Below are 22,184 nucleotides of genomic sequence, written 5' to 3'. Positions count from 1 at the left end.
ATTTATATTTTTCGAGAATTCAGGTCCCCCTTGAGTTACTTGGACCCCCCCCCCCTTAAACTGTATCCAAAGCCCAGCGCCGGGGCCAGTGGGGGGCGGGGGGGTGAGCTGAGGGAGGGTGGGGGGGGTTTGAGCTGAGGGGGGCTCCTGTCATTAAACCCCCACCAGCCTCCCAGGGGCATGTCCTAATTGGCCGCCTGTTGTAGCGTTAAGAGATCATCAGCGCTCCTCGTGGCCCCTGCTCTTGCCCAAGGGCTCGTGCCGGGGCTGTATTTGTTGTCCATCCAGCGGCTGTTTTCAATTTGATGTAATTTGAGCTGTGGGGGGGGGGGGCTGCCTGCTCGTTGTGTGCGTTTTTTTTCATCTTGGGCGCCCCCCCTCCCTCCCCCCCACGGCTCCCTTTGATGTTGCACAAAGAATCCTTTTATGGAGTTTCCAGGGCTCGGCCCCTGGGGATGTGAGAGGCAAAGGGGGGGCGGTGAGGCCGGACTAACGGGACCCGGCGCCTTCGCGAGGCGAGGACGGCGACGCGACTCGAGCGAAGGCGGCCCTACATACCGGGACGCTCCCTCCCCCCCTCCCACCCTCCCCCCCTCCCATCCTCCCTCCCTCCCCCCCTCCCCCCCTCCCATCCTCCCTCCCTCCCCCTCCCTCCCTCCCCATCTGATCCCCGTCCCCACCGTTGCCCGAGTGGCTTCCTTTCAACCCCGGTGCTGACGCAAATTAAAAGTGAAAAGGTTACGTGGGTTAGCGTCAACGGTGGGGGTGGAGGGGTGGGGTTGGGGGGGGAGAATTAATAATAAAAAAATGTCTTTGAAAAACAAACTTAAAAGCGTTCGCTTTTGTGGCACAGAGTGAGCAATATTTAAAGATTTTTTTTATTCTCACCGGGAAAGACGCGTGCGGTGAAATTTCAGAAGCCAATGAGACGCTTATAACTGCGGGCCAATTGCCCCTAGCCGTGTTTACTCTTTATTAGAAAACTTTTAAGAGTCACTTAAATGCTTGTGGTTTTGGTCCAAAAGCACGGAGAATTATAATTGTGGCATTAAAATCGAAAAACGAACACTCCCATGTTTTAAGGAGATGAGACAGCGCCCGTGCAAATTCATCATCTATCGCTTTCGATATATCTGCCTTGTTCTAAACGTAAACTCATGGTGCGATTGTTGGCTATCCTCTGCTATTCGTGTTGGCCCGAGTTCAGTCAGCGACGTCTCGACAACCATTGCCTTAGCACAGTTGGCATGGGCCCTAGAGTACAAGCAATGCAATAGGGCCCTCTTGTCAACCTTCAGCTCCTCTCCGTAACTCCGTCGCTCAATGCCTGGCGGCTTCCTCGGGACCGTGGGCAGCGGTGCATTAGCGCAGCCTTCACATCCGGGAGCTACGCCACGACGTCGTCCGCTCCTGTCGTACGGGCTGTTGATGTAGATTCTGAGCAGCAAATTGCAATTTCAACATTCAGGTGCTGACGCCAGGAACAGCGGTGTCGTGTCGCCGTGACGTCTCATTCTTCGGATTTGTGGAACGGGCATTTGCGTCGTTAGATGTTGTACAGTCTGCTCTGGCTACACCGCTGACCGATACCGTCGAATTTTAGGACTCGCTTATTGCACGGGCAGATGATGAGACGGCCACTGTCACTGGCCAACTGACCAAGGCGACACGAGCAGCGGGGTAATCTCTTTTCTTGTGCGGTCTCTTCGCCACTTTGATTCTCATTGTGATTTGGCGTCATGCCACGAGACGAAGCGTCTCGTTCCGTTCTGAACCCGCGGCCGAGTGCTGCATCACCCTGGCCTGTGGAAAACAATATTCGTGTAATCCACGTCTGTTTGTCACACGTGGATATGTTGTTAGCAAGCAGCACCAAAACTGTCTTTTTAATCCTCAAACGAAGTGAACATTTACGTTGAGTGATACGGCGTTTCGATTTAAAGCTTTCGTGACTGCAGGGATTCATCTTCTTGGTTCTTTCGGTAAAGTCACGTAGAAGGGAAGTAATAAAATAATAAAAATAAAAATAAAACATAATAAAATAATTCTCACGACGTTTCGGCCACAACGCAAGCAGCCGTCCTCAGGTGAAGAACAGGTCTGTCGAGAAGGCAGAGTCTGAATTCAGACTCTGCCTGAGGACGGCTGCTTGCGTTGTGGCCGAAACGTCGTGAGAATTATTTTATTATGTCTTATTTTTATTATTTTATTACTTTCCTTCTACGTGACTTTACTGAAAGAACCAAGAAGATGATACGGCATTGTTGCGCGACAGTCATTTCGTAACCAGGCAAAAAAAAACCATCAACTCGCCACGCGTGCTGAGAACTCAATAATTATTATTGGCAGCCGAAATCTCAGATTCAGAACCCCTGGATCTCGGCGGTGCTAGCCCGGTCCTCTGACCCCTTGGTAACCCAGCCGCCACCTCAAGGCAGCTGCAGCTTCTTAGCCGCGGAGAGATTTTTTTTCAACCCCCCCCCTCCACCAGAGCGTGTGCGGCGTTTGTTAAATCCGTGCGCCGGGCAGTTTGGGGGGGCTCGTGTTTCCAAGCTCATTTTACAGGGCGCGAGAGAAATCCCTTCACAAAATAAAATGATGGAGACGGAGGAGGTGGGGGGGGACTCCATGCTTGCTGTGCCGTGGCCGCGCGTCCTTCGGCGCAACATTGGGGCCCCAGTTGGATTTATTTTGAGATGACAGTCGGTGGTCTTGGTGAATTGAAAACAAATCAAATGCCAGCAGAGAGGCTCGCGCGAGTGGGTGAGGTGGGTTTCTGGGAAATGATCAGCCACGTTCATGAGTCACCATGTCGCGAATGCAGCGATGTTCTTAGGTCAACGATGAAAAGAGTCATTCGCTGAGCTTCCAATAAGAAGTAAGGAAATAACTCGGGATTATTGAAATCAATGTGTGTTTGAATAGGTTTTTGTTGTGTGTTTTTTCCAGCCGCAACTGGCTTTGTGTTCGATGGCCAACGGAATTCTTTATTACGGTCACAATTCCGAGTAATTTCGTAACTCGATGGGACAGTGAGGCGGTGTTCGTCTTCTGTTTGCAGCACTGAGCCTGGCGGTGGAAATTCCACATTCACGTGGCGGGGACCAGTACAGCCTATAATTGTGATTGGACATATTCCAACAGGTGTAAGTAGCTTGTTTTGAATGCAAACATTCACGGTGGTCGAATGTCAATTATTGACAAAATATTTGTCAAAAATGTGAAGGAAGTTTGCTTCATCCACCCTATTGATTTTCAGAAGAACTTTTATGGCCCGAATTAACTCAACTTATCCGAATTAAAGGTTCAATGTACAGCAAATACACATTATCGGTGTTTCGTGTCTGCCAACGATGGACACATTATGATTTCGTTTTCGAAAACAAATCCAAGCCTGTGAAGAGTTCAGAAGTTTATATCTTCGAGTGACAGCCCATGAAGCTCTTAGCCGAGGGGCGATTGGAAGACGTCGACCACGACGAAGACGACCTTGGGAGGGTTGTGTTCAAAAGAGGAGACCAAGAGGCACTTCCCACGTCGTCATTCGCCGCTGCCTTACACCGGGACAGATCCGTCGCATCGCATTCCGTTTCAACTCAAAGCAGCCGCAGCAGCAGCGGCGGCCGTCGGCGGATTGATCATTGCTGCTGCCGCTAATGATGATGACGACGACACACACAGAGTGCTCGCCACAAACGAACCCCAACACCTCGCTCACCTCTTCAAGGAGCGTGAACCATTTCGTGAACTCCGCTCGTCATCCTCGTCGCAGCAGCAGCAGCAGCAGCGGATTCTTGGCTGAGATCGGCGCTTTCAAACGCGTTGCAGCGGCCGTCTGGAACGCGCTCTTCCCTTCCGAAATTAGGAAGCCACTGGAGCTATGCACATCTAAATCATCTAGATTGAAAACTCATTTGTGTAGAAATGCTTTTGTTTTTAGTTTGTCGAGCTTCCCCGCACCTCGGATTCATGAGCATGGTTGGCTACGCACGGTGCGAAAGAAGTTCAATGTACATACAATTCTGTCGCGCATTCAAAGACAAAGATCCCCCGTATAGCCTTCACGGACTGTTGGGGCAAGTGCTGTTAGCGAGCACCTATGAAGGCTGAGAAGGCACACGAGGGGTTGTAGATGGCCAGCACAACGCCCGCCTGCCCGCCTTTGTCTCCCAAATGTGGCGATGCCACTTCCTTGAGCCACTTCGTTGAACACCTCCGATGAGCACGGTTGGGTACGTACGGTGCGAAAGAAGTTCAACATACATACACCACTGCCCAGACTCAACACTGCCCATAGCATTAACACTGCCCATAGACTCAACACTGCCCACAGGCTCAACACTGCCCACAGACCCAACACTGCCCACAGACTAACACTGCCCACAGACTCAACACTGCCCACAGACTAACACTGCCCACAGACTAACACTGCCCACAGACTCAACACTGCCCACAGACCCAACACTGCCCATAGCATTAACACTACCTACAGACTCAACACTGCCCACAGACTAAACACTGCCCATAGACTAACACTGCCCACAGACTCAACACTCCGCACCTCTGATTAGCACGGTTAGCTACGTAGGGTATGACAAAAGTTCAACACACAAACACAGACGTACGTACGAAGCAAGCCAGAGAGGGGGGGGGGCTTTACAAGGCTCGCAGTGACCGAGTGGAGGAGGTTGACCCCCCCCCCCTCTTGCGATGTTGGTACGCCGAGAGGTGGGGGGGGGCAGTACGGGAGGAACGTGGAACAGAAACGACAACAACAACAACACGATCCGCTTGGAAATCGGCTCAGCAGAACCGAGGGACTGCATCCATCTTCAGGGCCCAAGATGAAAGGAAGGATTTTTTTTTAAACTTTTCTCCGTACAATCAAAAGGCCTCTGTCAGCTGTAAGTGTTTAAATAAACAGGCCTCTTTAGGCTGCTTACCATCCCCGACCCTTTGAACGTGCGCTCCTCCGCTTTAATATCCCGACAATGACGACGACGACGATGATGATGATGATGATGATGGTCCACGAAGAATCGGTTTCCATAAACGTGACCGGGATACGGTGTCCAGCCGGCGCCAACGAACTGTGTTTTTGTATTTTATTTAACAAGCCCTCTTGTGCGGATTCATATCAGCTCAGCGGTTTATTTTGAGCCCGGGGGGGGGGGTAGGCGCGTAAGCGATGTGAAACATTTGTCTTTAAAGGGAATATGAAGGCCACTCGCATCATTCCAATTTTTTCCTTTCCCGTGGTGTTCCGCGGCCTACAGTTTGGTGTCGCCGTGGGTGTGGGGGGTCAGCTGACGACGTGCGGCCCAGGTGTCCACTCGACGGTCTAAATGGGTGCAGCGCAAATCACAGGCAGTCGATGATCGGCATGTCGTATGTGGTGGGGTGAAACGTGGGCACGTACCCCCACCGCTTCCGCTACGCCAGTGCGGAAGAGTAGGCTAACACACTCCAGAGGGGCGCTCCAAGAGCTCCCTCTAGTGGAGGCCCCTGCCGCCAGCAGTGGGTCGTGAGCGAGCACTTGCAGGGCCTGCGCCTTCAACCCTTTGCTTATCCAAGTCTTCGTTCGCGTCCACGTTTGTGGTGCGTGCCGTAGGACATTTGTCGCCGATTTTAAATCAGCGGATCGTCCGTCGGCTGGCGACTCCGATTATTTTGCCGAGTCACGGCGCGTGGGAATGCATCATCTCTCTTGCAAGGCAGTCACGGGTATCCGTACCGGCACGGACAGTCACGGTATGCATGGAGGGTGACGGTTTTGTCTTACATTTCTGAAACGTTTTTGAAATGTGTCATAATCATATCGTCAGAAGCAGGCAGCCCCGATGTATCCACCGCTGGATGAAGGACTCCAGAAGGGGTGGGGGGTGGTCGCCATCTATCGCCGCCTGTGCGATTACGCAGACCATCTCGATCCGTCTTCACTTGTGCGCGTCTCCTCCTGTGGACTGTCACTCCGGCGTCAGCCTCAACACCCACGGCCATCGTCGCTTCTAGCGGAGTACCCTGCCCTAGCCACCCTCACTTTTCCTTTCCCTCTATGACCCGCATTTGTTTGGAACGGGGCTTGCTGTTGTGTGTTTAGTGAACCTTGGATTAGCACCCTGCCACCTTAAGTTCAAGTTCATTTCAAGTTCATTTATTAGGTATAGCCCTGTGAGCCATTCGGCTCTTGAATCGGGTGCAACCGCAAAAAAACAAAAACACGAACAAAAAACATCTTAAAGTGAATATGTGAAAGTCCTTGAACGAAAGAGCTGCCATGGAAGTCCTTGAGTGAAAAGTTTGCCAGGGAAATCTCCCCACGCAACTCGTTAGGATGGCACAAGCTGATGCCTGTGGCGCATTGAACACAACGAGATATCATGAGGGGGGGATATCTCTCGATACCGGAAGAGGGGAGGACCACATGTAAATAAATATATTTTCTCGGGTGATGTATCATTATTATAGTAGTTTGCACAGTAAGGGGCACAGGTGGTGCATCGGCCAGTCATCTCAGTCAGTCGACCCATGGCACCTGGTGCTGTCCCGTGACCTCCTGCCGGCGGGCGTTCAGACACTTCACGTGGCCTCAAGGTGCACATAACCTGGCACAAGCGCCGTGGTGACATCACCGCCACTTAGTGGCAAACGGCGCTTGTTGTTGTTATCATTATTATGATTATCTGTTGTCCTTCCCCCACACCTCCAATTGGCACGGTTGGCTACTTACGGGTGCGAAATAAGTTCAACATACGTACAGAAATGTCCTCTGATTCATGAGTTCCACTTTCTCTCTCTCTTGCTGCGATTCCAAGCACACATTTCCCCACGTTTCTATGCACACTATTCCACATTCATTCCATGCTATGTATCAGCGTCCGTATTTCCGATCTTGCATGTCATAAAATTAAATTCGCACTGGTTTAAAAGTCTCATCTGGGGACAATACTCCGTTGATTTTCACCATCAAGTTTAGTTTTCCACGAAATCCACTCTCACTTTTTATTCCATCACCTTAACAAGGACGGCCACCGCATCGCGCACTTTCAGGTGCGCTTCTGCGGCCGTCTGGAACGCTCTTCCTTTCGATATTATGAAGCCACTGGGAGCAATGCACTTTTAAATCATCTCGATTGAAAACTCATTACTTTCGAACTGCTTTTTTGTGTTAAGTTTGTTACCCTTCCCCCGCACCTCCGATTAGCATGGTTGGCTACATACGGTGCGAAATAAGATCAACATCCATACATATATACTTTGACTCCGATGCACGTTCAAATACGGGCCGAGGTAAGCATCGTCATTTAAACAACATACATGTTTCAAGAGGAGTCCGGCAAGGAGTCACGGTTTTTTCCAAAATTATTCACAGACATTCTGACGGACAGCGGGTACCTTTCATGGATGTACCGGATGGCGGAATGATCACCACACTTGACTTGCAATCCAGTGCATTTATGTACCTGTTTTGAACTTCTTTCGCTCCGTACGTAGCCAACCGTGCTAATAGTATAGGTGGTCGCCGGTTCGTTTGAAGATTTCGCGGCACGGCAATTGAAACAAAAGATGCAAGTTTATTAACCCGGCCCCACCCACCCACACACCCACCCTGTTTCTCCCGAGATGCCTGTCAAAGCCCTGTTCAGCGTGGTAGAGTGGCGCTCCAGAGGGACCCTCCAGAGCTCCCCTCTTCGAGGAAGGCTCCTTTTGCGTGAGCGAGAGATCGCAGAGCGCGCACACGTGGTGTGTGTCTCTCTCGCTCTCTCCTCTCGGTTGTCTGCGAGACGGATCGTCGGCTGCGTCGCGACAGAGACCGAGCAAAAGGCACGCGGGGGCACGAAAGTGTTTATTGAGGGCGCGCGGGGTGCCCGCCGTTTAATTCGATACACTTCACCTCGATACAATCCCAAGGTTCCCTGTGACACGTGAGTTTAGCGTACATGCGATGCGTTCGGAAACTCCGTGTCCAAGGACCGTCACCAACGAACACTACAAATCCCATTGTTACGCTTATTAAATAACATACAAAACACCATGCTACACGCGTCAACACAACGCCACCACAGCAGTGATATATTAAGGGATAACTTTTGCAACAAACAAAAAAAACCACGACGGTGACAACGACAACCGCAATAATATAATTAATATTAATAACACAGTATCATAACAATTATAATAATTATAATAATAAAAAAACAAGTTTTGTATTTTAAACAAACAGCAGCCTTTGATGACGTTACTCAGCTTGAGAGTGGCAATGATGGCACACCTCTGTGCTGGACACAGCCTGCATTGTGCAGTACGAAATCTGCGATGTGTAGTCCCATGGGCTTCAGGATAAATATCGGATTTATGGAGAATCCTCCCTGCTCATCACTCGCCATGAGAACCAAAGCCACGCGCACTGCAGCCCTTGCCATCCCCATCCTAACGGTGTCGCCGCCTTACATAGGATGCCCCTGTCCGCTTCGTTTAGTGGCTCACTGTATTATTGAGAGGTGGCGCGGTACACCGGGGGTCAGAGGGCTGAGGTGGTGGCGCTGAGATCGTTGGGTTTGAATCTGGGTCTCGGCCGGCCGTGATGAAACCTGGCTCATTGTTTCATCTTGGTTGCCAAAGATGATCGCGAATTTTTATTTAATTTTTGATCTTGTAAAATTGTATTTTTGAGAAGGTAAAGTATCATGGTCTGACTGTCATGCGGCCAAGATCTCTACAGCAAGGTGCTTGAGCAGCTGTAGCAACCTTATGGGTGGATAGGTGGTCGCTTTAAAGGACCTTATAACTCGCACCGTGAAATCTCTTTTCACGGCAACGCTCGCGTGAGGATTGTGAGTCGATACTTCTTCATCTCATGCCAATGGCAGCCAAAACTGGAATAAAATGTCGGAGTTAAAGTTGAGAAAGATGTATTAAAAAAGGGTTTACTTTTTATTTTTATTTGGAAGAGCGGGGGTGGGATGGGGGGGGTGACAGTGTAGCATCTGCTAGCCATCTCCCCGGCGGACCTCACCCAACCGTACCATCTGTGCTACATTTTTTTTAAATCCTTTATATTAAGTTCACTTGCTTGCTTGCTTGCGCGCTTACGACTGTGCAAATCTTTCGGTCGTTTTTTTTACCCACTTCCCGTGATCCAATCGAGCTGACATTTTGCACACAGACTCGTTGTGCGTGACAATTTATTTTCGTGAATTTTTTTTTCCTAAATTGTACACTTTTTAGGGAAAAAAATTTATATGTAATTACCAATTGCTTAATGGTGGCAGGCAATCATCTGACCCATAGGTGGCAGCCATCTCAAGCCAGAGCACGAGAGGACTCTAGCCGCCACGCATATAAAGGATTTATAGTGAAAAACTTTGTTTTTACGGGTTAATGTTTTTCGGGTCCAAACGCCGACACGAGCGACCTGAGCGCACGTACACTGCGCACGCTGCGTCCACGATATCTGAGCAACATTAAATACAGTTTCCGTATAAGTGACACGCGACTACGTCTACAGTAACATGAGCAGCGTTCAGTGTACACAAAAAATTGAACAGCAATAAAATAACAACCACCCCCCCCCCGCCCACCCCCAAACAAGACCGTGTCAAAGAATAAAAACATTTTAATCCAAACACCGTCTTCATCAAGCAGCACGAGGTAACACGGGAGACGGCGTCTGCCCCGTCACGCACAGCACGGGGGGGGGGGGGGGGTGGGGCCCATCTAGGCTGTGCCACCTGTCCCGTGCATGAGACTGGAAGCTGTATGAGGAACGTGGAATTTCCACCACTGGCTCAGGGCCGCGTCAGAGATGAGTGCCCACCCCCCCCACCCCCCAGCCTCCGGTCTCGCGATAAAAGCCCAGGAGGCAAATTGACCGTTGCCTTTTTGTCCGGTGCCCTCTCGCAGAGAGATGTGTCTGGGTGCGACTGCGTCGCTTTGAGGGCTGTCCCCTTTACAATGTCACGACACGGCATTGCCTTGAGCGCGCCCAGAGTGGATCTCGACAGATTCAACTCGCTCACGATATCATGGGGACGGGGGTGGGGGGTGGTGGCCGCGAGGGTGGGGTGGCTTCTACACGACCGACCAATGTGCTTGTCAACAGAAGCACGCCACGTGGGGTCATCTCCTGAGATGCCCGGCAGCAACCGCTGTGCTAACTCCTCAAGATGTTGGCGATGATGCCGATATCAGAGAGGCGGTGTGGCCTGCGCAGACTGCTGGGAAGAGACCATCAAGGTTGGGACAGGAGACGCGACGAAGGAGAAGATCTGAGCATGCGTGGTGAGCTGCGGTGTATACAATGAGACACTGCAACAGCAACACAAAATACAAAACAGAAGTTCACTCAACATCCGGCAACTCTCTGTCCACTCGCACGCTCGCGACGCACGGCTGAGAGGGTAGCTCGTTCTTCGCAAGCAAAAACACGACGAACACTCGCTCGTTTTAGGCTGCCCGACAGCCGAAAGGGAATTTCAATGGCACCGAATCACCGCCGTCAGCGGCCACGGTTAATGCCACTGCTGGATGAAGTCCCTCCCCAAGCAGCTGCCGTCTCCCGCAATCCCGCGATACATTAAACCACCCACACCGATGTCCATGCCTCGTCTCTGTCGCTGGGTGTTCTCTCCGGCTACACTCCGTCGCTATCCGCTGGCCATCCGTCCCTTCCAGCGATGCGCCCTGCCCACTCCCGCCCGCCCGCTCGCCTTCGCACTCGAGTCGAGTCCCGTAACCCGTGAACGCTCGCGAGCCCACGGTTGCTCCTCTTTTGGGCAACGTGTACCATCTCAACACCGAACGTATAATCCCCAGAACCTGAACTGCACACGCGTGATATAGAGTAGTACACACGCGTGATATAGAGTAGTACACACACGTGATATAGAGTAGTACACACACGTGATATAGAGTAGTAGACACGCGTGGTATAGAGCAGTACACACGCAGATAGACAGAGAGAGAGAGAGAGACACAGAGAGATTGCGCCGGGGTAACGACGACTCGAAGCCGGATGGAGGAGGAGGGGGGGGCTGCCCGCCGAGGCCACCGGTGCCGTGCGAGCGTGGGGGTCTTGCGCCGTGGGGGTCGTGGCGAGTCTCGGGGGACGGAGAGACGACGGCGGAGGAGGAGGAAGAGGGGGGGGGGCGGTGGGGGTCGTGCCACCCACGGCCGCCGTTACCAGATGTAGTTGGAGTCGCTGGGGGTGTCGTCCTCTGGCAGGACCTTGGCTGGCGGCGGCGGCGGTGGCAGCGCCTTCTTCCTGCCGCCAAACTTGTGCGGGCCCATCGAGGCGCCTGCCACGGAGTCCACGAGGGGAGGAGGGAGGAGGGGGGGCGAGAGTTTGGCGAGCGCAAAGAGTCTCGTCCGCCGATGGCGCCCGCGGCACATGAAACACACGCGGCTTGTCCGGAGCGAACCTCCTTCTTTCCTGCCTCACTCGTTCCTCACTCCTTCCTCACTCCTCCTCGTCCTCCTCGTCGTCCCCGCGGGAGGAGAAGGAGGAGAAGGAGGGGGGGGGGGGTACTCGGGCGCCTTTGCGACGCGGGCGCAGTTTTGCTCCAATTCGCGGTTCGGCACGCGGGCGAATTTCGTGGCAGTCGGACGCAGTGAGTTGGTGCGGGGAGGGGGAGCGCGTCCGTCGCTCGCCACGTCGCACAACGTTGTACAGATGTCCATGAGAGAAGTTTTATTGTGGGTTAGATCGCGTAAATATATCAATGTGTCGTTAAACCAGCCACCACCCGACACAGCCAACTAGTAAGGGTTGTCACGTAAACAGAACGTGACAATTCGTCACTCGTACAGCACTAACCGGGGTGTAGTAGAGCAAATCCACAAAATTTACAAACTGAGTCCGACGTTTCGCCAGTAAATTACAACTAGCTTCATCAGGCGGACAAGCCTGATGAAGATAAATCCTCCCGTTTCGTTCCTTGAATCGAGGGGTATATGTGGTGATGTCACTCGTGAGCCCTTCACGTGCGAACGGGCGGGGTGGGGGTGATTAGTGAATGCATCTAAATCACAATGGGTATCCGTTGCCGGGTGGGTTATTCATTTGGTGATCAACGCACATTGTGCATGCACATTGCTCTTGTACCTCCTGTCGTTTGCGAGCAATAGAATAGCAGTAGCTGCTGTTGTTGTCTTCGCTACAGGTGATCCCCATTGACCGGCATAGGCATGCATTGAAACAATTATTTGATTTTTCGCTTCCGAGCAGCACTAAAGGCTGCAGCTTATATCAACGTCAAAATATTCCCTCCGCCCCGCCAGCGTCCACGCAGCCGCGTAGGTGGGCACCCCGCAGTTAGTGTGGATCCACAGGGTCTACCTGGGTCGGGACTTTATTCTTTCGCAAGACGGCTGGTCAAGGTGGAAGCTGAGGCCGAATAACCTCGAGAGGTGGGTTCGATTGAGTTAAACACACGGCTGAGAGTTGTTACATTTCAAGTGTTTTTTGTTTTGTTTCACGTGGTGTTGTATTGTGAATGGCTTCATGTATGTATGTTGACCTTCTTTCGCACCATACGTGCTCAACGGAAGTGCTGCCTCCGATTCGCACGTGACACAAAAGAGGCATTGCGTCGCGTGCCGAAGTGGCTCTGATTTCCATCTCGTGCTGAAATAAAGGAGGCTGCTATCACGAGTAATCGTAGTCGTACTAGCGGATGCCGAACAGCCAACAGTGGCATGGGCAGGCAATCGCAGGCCCCATTCGAATGACGCCTAACGGTTACCAGAGCTCGGTAACCTAACGGTTACCAGAGCTAACTGTTACCGAGCTCTGGCACGTGTCCTTCCGATTACAACGGTTGGCTGTTGACGGTGCCAAAGAAGTTCCACATACACAAAGACAAAGACAAATATCTCCCGTATAGCCTGAGCAGACTGTTGGGGCAAGAGCACCAATGAAGTCCGGCACGGCACACGAGGTTGTTGAGTGGCTAGCACCACGCCCGACCGCCTTTGTCTCCCTAGTGGCGATGTTTACACACCGCACCAGGTACTCATTTGAGTCTGAGTCGACCTAGGGGAGGCCCAGGACCGGTTCAAATAATCGTCACCGGTATTAACCGTGAGCGGGAATCGAACTCGTGTCGCTGGGTTCGCAGCGCAGCGCGCTAACCGCTACACCACCGCTACACCACCGCTCCCCCCCCCCCCCCACACACAGACACGTACACACAGACATACACGCGCGCGTGCCCGCGACACTTACGCTTGTCGCAGAGCTGCCCGTGCCACCCCTCCTCGCAGCGGCAGGCGCGGGGGGCCACGCACGATCCGTGGGGGGCACATCCCGACCAGCACACGGCTGCTCGTGCCCGGCACGCGGCGTCGGTGGATGAAGCGTCGGGCGGCGTCGGCAAACGATGTAGCCCGGGTCATACACACCACACAAAGACAAAGGTTCCCCCCCCCACGTATAGCCTTTAGCAGAGTGTTGGGGCAAGTGCTGTTAGCGAGCAGCGCCTGTGGAGTCCGGCATGGCCAGGGGTGGTGGTGGTGTTTGCTGCACACCGCGCCAGGTACTCATTTGAGGCTGATGAACACACACACACACGTGTATGCACGTGTATGCACGTGTATGCACGTGTATGCCACTCACGACCGATGTCATCATTCGCGGTAGGTTTCTTTTGGGTGAGACCGTCGTGCAGTTACAATGCCAATATTTTACCGTTAAGCCGCGAAATTGTCAACATTGGGCTTGCCTCTCAGCATGCCGGTTTTTTGTTCGTAAACCAAATCGATGTGCATATTTGCCACGCGCGTTACGGCTTGATTTCATCCATTGGCTGTGTTGGGTGGTGGAGGGCTATCGTTAAACAATGGCATTGTACCAACACGACGAGCTCCCCCGAGGGGAACCGATCGTGAACGAAGAGGAATATCACCACGCGCCGCCTGACGGGACGACGAACGTAGAAGGGTTAGGAGAGAGAGAGAGAGAGAGGCATCACAGCATCACAGTGTCTGGTAAGTGGCGTGTGGCCAGGACACGGCCCAGCTAGCAGAGATGATGTCCAGCGGTCGAAGCTCACGGCTGAGTGGCAGCCACAGCTGAGAACGTTGCCCTGGAGATGGAGCAACGACATCGGCTCGCGTGCAGATCAGAATCAGAATATGTATGTACCCTGGAGGAATCCGTTGAGCTATAAAGCTCTTTTTTAAACAGATGCCCAGTAGTTTGTTTACATCGCATGATAGTGAGAGCTTCCGGCTACGGCTTGGGAAGGCCTTCATCCAACAGTGGATTGATGATGGCTGCTGCTGATGATGATGATGATGACAACTCGTCAGCATGGGGATTTAGGGAAGTTGCCGAAACGTCGACATTTTTTTTTACTTTTAAGGTCAAACAAAGTATTATTGCCGAATGCGTGAATTCGATTTTTTTACGCATATCGCCAATTCCCCGGATGAATTTTCAGTGTTCACAAGTGAGCATAATAAAGGTTTTTTGTCGATATGTTTACGCGATCTAACCCCCCCAAAAAATCTCTATTCTGGATAATATCGGTCGCGAAAGCTCGACGACTGCTTCGTGTTACATTCACAAGTGCGGTTTGCTTAATTGGCCGAAGCGCCCTCCCCTGCATGTGGTCCAGGGAGACGGCGGCTGCTGGGGGCTATGACAGCAGCACCCTGCGTCGGCGTCCCACCGATCACGCGCCACCGTTATCCTCCACCGTTCACGTGTCACGGCTCACGCGCCACGGCTCACGTGTCACAGTTCACGTGTCACGGTTCATGCGCCACGGCTCACGCGCCACGGTTCACGTCCACGGCGCTGCCTTCATTGAGAGCGGCCGCGCGGCATCAACCCGGCCGCGCTGCCGCTCGACCGAGCGACTCTCTGGGGGGTCTCTCCCCCAGCGAGGACGATGGCGTCGCGCTCCGAATATCTCGCCGCGGCCCGGCATCGACCTCCTGCGGCGAGGGCAATGACGCAGAGTTCAGAGCGAGTCCGCGCCTAGGTCAAGGGTCCCTGCGTCGGTTGCTGCTGGCGTCACGTTTGGTCAAGCTGTCTCGTGATATTGTTGACGGCTCTCTCGGCTCCATCCAGCGATGATCGAGCGATGATAGAGCGACTTGTGTGTGTTCGTCGTCCTGTGTTAGGTCGCATTCATCGCACAGAAAGCGATTGCCACGAGCGGACCACAATTACCTCGCTGATCTTCGTCAAGGAGCGTAAACAGTCACGCGAACTCAGCTCACCCTCGCAGCAGCAGCAGCCGATTTTGGCTCAGCCGTCGAACAAAGGCGGCGCTTCCAGATGCGCTTCTGCTGCCGTCTGGAACGCTCTTCCTTCCGATATTAGGAAGCCACTGGATAAATATGCACTTTCAAATCATCATCTAGATTGACAACTAATTAGGACAAAACTTGCTGTGTTTCGTTTGTTGTCCTTCCCCGGTTGGCTACGTATGGTGCGAAAGAAATCCCACATACACACCTACACACACATACACTTCCTTTGGCGACTCCCTCCCCCTCCCAAACCACCGTGTCAGAGTTCAGCCGCGCGGCACCCTCACGGCTGCCGAGATTAGCGGGGTCGGTAATTTTGCCTGCGGTCGAGTCGAGGCCCCGCGTCTCGCCACCGCAGCCGATCATCCATCATCGAGGGTCGTGGGGGGTGGGGAAGGAGGCGCGAGATTAAAAGGAGGTGGTGGTAGTCGTGAAAGCGAGCGGACGGGCGTTCACTCATTGAAGTCGCCCCATGTGAACCGCGTGAATCGATCAGTGGGCATCTCTCTCTCCTCTCTACCTCCCTCGCTCGCTCGCTCTCTCTCGCCAAGTGGCGGAATGGGGAGAGATAAGAGCGCGTCGACACAATCCCCTCCGCGGGCCTGCGCGGATGCCAGGTGCCCCTTTCAATCCTCCGCAGTGGGAGGACGACGAGAAAAGAAAGGGGCGACAAAAGCAGATAAGAGCGCGTCGACACAATCCCCTCCGCGGGCCTGCGCGGATGCCAGGTGCCCCTTTCAATCCTCCGCAGTGGGAGGACGACGAGAAAAGAAAGGGGCGACAAAAGCGGGGGGGGTGGTTTAGGGGGGACACGGCGAGCCGCTGAAAGGGACCGGCGGCTGCAGCTGATCCAGGGGGGGGGGGGCTGCGCATGGGTGGCGCGCGCAGGGCCCCTCTGGGTGCATGGAGCCAAACATTCCAGAGCCCCCGCCTCCACCCACCTCCCCGTACCCCCCCCCCTCACTCTGGTCGATGCTCAGTCGCCCTTTGATCACATGCCACTCGCTGATGGCTTCCGCCTGTGTGGACGCCTTTCATCTCGGCGCCGCCCCCCCCCCCCACTTCTACGCCCCCCGTCCCCCCCAACGTCCCACGCGCGCGCGTGCCCGTGCGGCTCCGTGAGCGCGCGCCCGCGATCTTCCCCGCAGAGGCCGAGCCCTGAGCGCGTCGGCGGACTTAGTCCCGGCCTCGGCTCGAAACGTCGGCGCAGTCCTGGGAGGCAAGCTTCAGCTGGAAACCCAAACAGTGACTCGAAGAGTATGACCACAAGTGGTTAATGCAGACATGATTCCTCGTAAAAAGGTTTCAGTTTGGTGTTTTTAACATCTTAACACGGCTGTTTTTGTTGCCGGAAAAGAAGGGGGAAGCCTCTTCTCACTGACTCGAAGCCGAACACGGAGGCCCCGAGCCGAGCACCAACACCGAGCCATGAGCACCAGCCAGAGCCATGAGCCAGCCCGATCCTTCGCTGCCGACCTTAACCCCAGCACTGGCCCAAGTCCTGGCACTCGCGCAAACCCCTCGTGTTCACCCTAACTCCAGCCTTGATATTAACGCTAAGCTTAGCCCTAGCCAGCACCCTAGCACATGAACCCGAAGGGAAACCCGAGCCCTAATGCTAGCTACTAGACCTAATACTAACGCCTAACTCCAGCATTAACTCTAAGCCAATAATTACCAACTACCCATAGCCCCGAACACGAACCGTAGCCCATAGCCCATAGCCCGAACACTAACGCGAGCCCCTAGCCCTGACAATAACCATGGCCCCTGGCCCGAACCCCAATCGCGAGACTAACCCTGCCCCTAACATAAACCCTGAAGCGACCCCAAAAAAGCAGGCGTGTGGCGGGCATTGCACAATTCAGCAGCTCTGCGCGACGCGTTACGATCAGCTCCTTAAATTAACCCGGCGCTTTGAAATACAATTTTGGGTCCGCACAATTTTTCACACTTATGGAGTTCACGCGGTGCAACGGCAGAGATGTATAAATCACATCTTTTTTTTTGTACAAATTTAAATGTAAATTCTACGCATCTATTATTCATTGCGATTTTTCTTTCTTTTTAGAATCGCCATGAGCTCGTGGCACCGTGGAGAGGTCCTTGCCGGCGAGCCGTGCAGCCTGTGTGAAATGTTATTGCCTATTTGTTTATTTATTCCTCCTACTATATTAATATCCCTTCCCTTGTGGTGGCACCTGCACACCATCCATCTTTGGGAAATTGCAGAATTCTCATGGACCTGGGCTCGTAAAAACGAGATACATCGTCGACATTTGAATAGCTGCGAGCGCCGTTACTGGCAATAAATTTAATCATTTGTGATTTTTTTTTCTTCCCCCTTCCCTCCACCCTCTCTTGCTTTCTTCGTCAAAGTCATTTTGTAAGCCTCCTCCACCGCCGCCCTGTGTGGTCTCCTCGAGTCACGGCGCAAAACAACGGCGCTTAGGCGGAGGCCAAATTTCGCTCGCAGTTTTTTTTTTACGAGGAAGTCATCATAGCGCAACAGGTTTTGTCTTTCTTCCCTTTTAGTGTTTGCGGTTTAAAAAAAAAACTTTCTCCGAGGATCAAGGCCGCCGCGAGGATTGCCCCCTCCCTCCTCCTCCACCCCCTCGCCCCCTTTGAGCCGCGGCACAGAGGGGGCCCCTCTTTGTCCGCGGCACCTGCGTTCGCGCCACGCTGGAATCTCGGTAAAGTCAACAACGTGCCCCGATTCCCGCCGGGCAGCTGCCGCGACGCACACAAAAGCCTCAATCCGCCACCGGACCGAAGACCAGAACACACTCTTATTTTTTCTTACCCCGCTCGGGCATTCCCACCGCGTCCCGCCACTCCGAGATGGCTCTGTGACGTCACACCGAGCCCCCCCCCCACTCGCCCCCCCACTCGCCCCCCCCCCCCCCCAACGATGGAGAAGGGCGGCAGTGATCGCCGCCTTTTGAAACGAGCGCCTCGCAGGAAAGGACGGAGGTGGAGCAATGAATCCGAGCTGCCGAGTCAGATCCCAGTGCAGGGACGCCGCGATGTTTCGGGCATGAACGGAGACCGCCTGCGGAGGATGGCGATGGAGGCAGGACTGGAAGGTGATCGGGGAAGGCCACGCCACGGTGCGAAGGCGCAGCGGAGAGAGGCACCACAGGAGGTAACCCGTGGCAGGGAATGGCCACGTGCACCCATCGGCCCGCAAGTCCGAGGGACGAGAAGAGGAAGATGGAGAAGGGGCGAGCGAGCGTGCGGGGTTCTTAGAGAGAGAGGGGCGGGGGGCGGCGGGGGGTGCAGTTGCTGTTTGGTCGACTGGGGGTCTGCTGCTCCACAGGCTGCCACCGTCAGTCCGAGACATGTCCCATGCATCAGTTCCCCGGGGGTGCGGGCCAAACCACCCCAACCCGCAACCCCTCCATCATCCGTTGCCCTTAAACGAAAACAGAAAAGCAAAACAAACGGAAACCAAAAAAATAACAAAACACACCGGGGCACGGTGGCAGCTGCGGTCAGTTGAAAGCATCCGGCTGTTTGTACAACTGATGCGGCCGTGTTTGCTGGACTTCCTGAAGGTGTTGTGGTATTTGGGGGGGGGGGGGACGAGGGGGAGTTGCGTGGGGTGGGGTCAGGATTGTGGAGGGGAGCGAAGGGGGGGGGGCGAAGGGGAGTTGGGAGCTGTCAGGGGTAGAGACACGAGGAGGATCGTGGAGGGGGGGGGGTAGGGGATTTTGAGGACATTGAGGGGCTTCTCCATTTCCGCAAAGCCCTCACCGCCCGGGCTCGCACAGAACATTTGTTGCAAGCACCAAACAAAGGCTGAGATCCTCCATGTAGCCTCATCGGACCGTAGCGGAAAGTGGTGATGGCGAGCACCTATGAAGGCCGGCACGGCACGGCACGCGATAGGATGAGTGGCCACCACTCGGCCCGGTCTCCTCATTCTCCCCCAGCACTGATGTTTACGCCACACGCCAGATCCTCATTTGAGGCTGAGTCGACCACGTCGGGAGTCTACGGATCAGTTTCGACAAATTACACCAGCGATGTGTAGGCATGGTCAGGAATCGAACTGAGGCCACCAGCTTCATAGCACGGTGCGCTAACCACTGCGCCACCGCTCCCCTAGTACGGACGGCGCCTTTCTCGCAAGGCAAACCGAAGCACATCCCATGGGGTTCGTTTTGCACCGTGACGACGAAATTTCAAAGCTGTCGGGTTTTTTTTGTTCAAACGTCCTCAAAATAACTCCGGGGAAAGTTTGCACTTTGCCACCAATTTACCATCAAAGCGCTGTCCGTGATGGTGGGGGTCCCGCAAAATTGTTTTTACCAATATCCGACAAGGAGTGCGGCTTAAATATACATCCGCAGAGGAGATGGAGCCGGAAAGATTTGAGCGTCGAATCACACGCCATAGTTTCCACGGGATTTCCCCAAGGACGCGAAGTTCAACTTGTGCTACTCACAGCGTAGGTTTTGTTGTCGCTTGCGCCGGTTATGGCAGGCTCCTGGTCTGATAACGACGTGTAGTGACCCAGCGCCTAAAGAAGCTCCCGGCACGTGGAGAGAAACGTCGGACATGATGCCAAACGACACGAGGTGCATCGCTGGACATTTACACGAGACTGGCTCGCCCCTCCGCCCAGTCTTATAGAAACTAAATTATTTATTTGTGTGTGAATGTTTAACTTCGTTTGCGCCGTACGTAGCCAACCGTGCTAATCCGAGGTGCAGGGGAAGGACAACAAACTAAACACAAAAAGCAGTTATATTAAAATGAGTTTTAAATCTAGATTTTACAAAGTACGTATATTGAAACATATATAAAAGGTAAATCAAGTAAATCAACCTGCATCCCTCATGGGACATTACTGGATGAGGGCTTCCCCAACGCCGTGCCAGTGATAGGCGTCGTTTGACCATACTTCACCATGCTGGTCAGTGCGGATTGGGGACAGCGGGGAGCACAGACACAATGGATTTTTGTTGCACTTTTCCAAGTTGGCAGCCTATAGCACCTGGCATGCATGGTCATCGCCCATCAAGGTGCTAACCAGGCTCGGCCCCCTCTTTTTGGTTCCATGATGAAAACAAGGTCGGACGCATTGCAGGTGATCTGGTCATAAGTCAAGGGTCAGTCCACCGACTTACCCACACTGCGCCCCACCACCACGGGTTCAGCAGGCAGGTCGACAACGGAACGCCCGGTGGGGGACGACGACCGATCGACAAATCCAACCGGCGTCGTTGTCGCTTTGTCGCTCGCTCTGCGCGCGCAATCCCTAGAGATTGCCCTCTCGCGAAGTGGAACCTCCATCTGCAAGGCGACGACGACGACGCTGCGACCGTGGCTCGCGACGACGCCGTCAGCTACGACCTACGGCTGGGACGTGCCTCTCCACTTGCCGTACCCTTACCTCGGTCGTCTTGCTCCCACATCGTGGTCTGTTTCGTTAAGTTGGTACGAGTCGCTGACCCCCGCCCCCACCCCGACTCGACGTCTGTGAGATAAGAGTTTCGTAGCTAACCCGATTCCCTCCTCCTCCTCCCTCCTCCTCCCTCCTCCTCCTCCCCTCCTCCTCCCTCCTCCTCCTCCCTCCTCCTCCTCCCTCCTCCTCCTCCCTCCTCCTCCCTCCTCCTCCCTCCTCCTCCTCCTCCTCCCTCCTCCTCCTCCCTCCTCCTCCTCCCTCCTCCTCCTCCCTCCTCCTCCTCCCCCTCCTCCTCCTCCTCCCTCCTCCTCCTCCTCCTCCCTCCTCCCTCCCTCCTCCTCCTCCTCCTCCTCCTCCCTCCTCCTCCCTCCTCCTCCTCCCTCCTCCTCCCTCCTCCTCCTCCCTCCTCCTCCCTCCTCCTCCTCCCTCTCCTCCTCCCTCCTCCTCCTCCTCCCTCCTCCCTCCTCCTCCTCCTCCCTCCTCCTCCCTCCTCCCTCCTCCCTCCTCCTCCCTCCTCCCTCCTCCTCCCTCCTCCTCCTCCCTCCTCCTCCTCCTCCTCCTCCCTCCTCCTCCTCCCTCCTCCTCCCTCCTCCTCCTCCCTCCTCCTCCCTCCTCCTCCCTCCTCCTCCTCCCTCCTCCTCCTCCTCCTCCTCCCCTCCTCCTCCCTCCTCCTCCTCCTCCCTCCTCCTCCTCCCTCCTCCTCCTCCCTCCTCCTCCCTCCTCCTCCCTCCTCCTCCCTCCTCCTCCCTCCTCCTCCTCCTCCTCCCTCCTCCTCCTCCCTCCTCCTTCTCCCTCCTCCCTCTTCCTCCTCCTCCCTTCTCCTCCCTCCTCCCTCCTCCTCCCTCCTCCTCCCTCCTCCTCCTCCTCCTCCTCCTCCCTCCTCCCCTCCTCCTCCCTCCTCCTCCCTCCTCCCTCCTCCTCCCTCCTCCTCCTCCCTCCTCCCTCCTCCTCCCCTCCTCCCTCCTCCTCCCTCCTCCTCCTCCTCCTCCCTCCTCCTCCAGTCTAAATGACGATTCCGATTCTGAAATAAAGATTCCGCGAAGACTCACGCCGAGTGCAGTGGTCACCCTCGTAGCCCTTGGAGCACTTGCAGCGGTTGGTGCCCACGCACTTGCCACGGTTCTGGCACGGGGGGCTGCACTTGCCTGAAGGGGGAGGGGGGGGGCAGGAGACAGAGGCGTGCGTTCGTTGGTCAGTGTCCTGCGAGAGAGAGAGAGAGATCTCAGTCGCTCTCGAGTCACCGATTACCGGCTGGCGGTGTTGATTCGTGGTCCAGCGCCGGCTGCGATGTGACACATCAGTTAGTGTGCACGGTCGACAATTCTTGTCCGGTTGTTGTGGGCACGCGGCTGTTGCCCCCCACCAACCCCAAGTGACTAGTGGTGGGTAGTGGTGAGCGGAAAGGAGGGTGGGTGGGTGCTTGTGTGTTCAGATCGGTGAGCGGAGCCCGATGCGCCCGTGACGACTTTGCCGGTGCGGGTGCGTCGGTGTGGGTGGGTGGGGACGCGGG

General features: G+C 54.5%; 1 long non-coding RNA gene across 4 annotated transcripts; it reads right to left on the bottom strand.

The window, feature by feature from the left end:
- Positions 1-9,582: 9,582 nt before the first annotated feature.
- LOC144934838 (uncharacterized) lies at positions 9,583-21,813 on the bottom strand. Of its 4 annotated transcripts, none has more exons than XR_013637200.1 (4): positions 21,724-21,813; positions 13,226-13,321; positions 10,710-11,297; positions 9,583-10,667 (listed from the first exon to the last, which is right to left on the bottom strand). It is a non-coding gene; the product is annotated as an uncharacterized LOC144934838 (long non-coding RNA). The 4 variants fall into 4 exon arrangements; XR_013637197.1 differs by lacking the exon at positions 21,724-21,813 and adding an exon at positions 18,065-18,088 and having other exon boundaries at positions 9,583-10,818; positions 11,183-11,297; XR_013637199.1 differs by having other exon boundaries at positions 9,583-11,297; positions 13,226-13,324.
- Between the last annotated feature and the right edge of the window lie 371 nt (positions 21,814-22,184).

Source organism: Lampetra fluviatilis, chromosome 11, assembly GCF_964198595.1.
Source record: "Lampetra fluviatilis chromosome 11, kcLamFluv1.1, whole genome shotgun sequence".
Lineage (NCBI taxonomy): Eukaryota > Metazoa > Chordata > Hyperoartia > Petromyzontiformes > Petromyzontidae > Lampetra > Lampetra fluviatilis.
The sequence above is the reverse complement of the archived record's forward strand: the minus strand, read 5'-3'. Positions and strand labels throughout refer to the sequence as shown.